This window comes from Lupinus angustifolius, chromosome LG18, assembly GCF_001865875.1.
Source record: "Lupinus angustifolius cultivar Tanjil chromosome LG18, LupAngTanjil_v1.0, whole genome shotgun sequence".
Classification (NCBI taxonomy): Eukaryota; Viridiplantae; Streptophyta; class Magnoliopsida; order Fabales; family Fabaceae; genus Lupinus; species Lupinus angustifolius.
The window spans coordinates 7,351,750-7,352,364 of NC_032026.1; positions in this window are offsets into that span (position 1 = coordinate 7,351,750).

Below are 615 nucleotides of genomic sequence, written 5' to 3' on the forward strand. Positions count from 1 at the left end.
AGAAAGTAATTTAACTTTCCCATCATGGACATTTCAAATTCTCCTTGCATCATTTTGCCAAATTCACTACACAAATTTTCATTTGTAGAACAACAAAGAATATCATCTACATAAATTTGAACTAGTAAAGTATGATGATTTATTTTCTTTATAAATAGAGTAGTGTCGACCTTTCCTTTGGTAAAACATTTTTCTATTAGGAAACTTGCTAGACGATCATACCACACTCGTGGAGTTTGCTTTAGACAATAGAGAGCTTTCTTTAACTTGTAGACATGAGAATGATGTTTGTAATCTTCAAAACTGGGAGGTTGTTCTACAAACACTTCTTCTTGAATGTAGCCGTTGAGAAAGGCACTCTTGACATCCATTTGATATAACTGAAAATTAAGAGAACACGCATATGCAAGTAATAGCCTAATAGCTTCAAGTCTAGCAACTGGAGCGAAGGTTTCATCAAAGTCAATACCTTCTTCCTTATTGTATCCTTGGGCTACTAGTCTAGCATTATTTCTAATGAGAACACCATTTTCATCAGATTTATTTCTAAAGACCCAACGAGTTCCAATTACATGCCTATTTTTTGGTCTAGAAACAAGTTCCCAAACTTCGTTT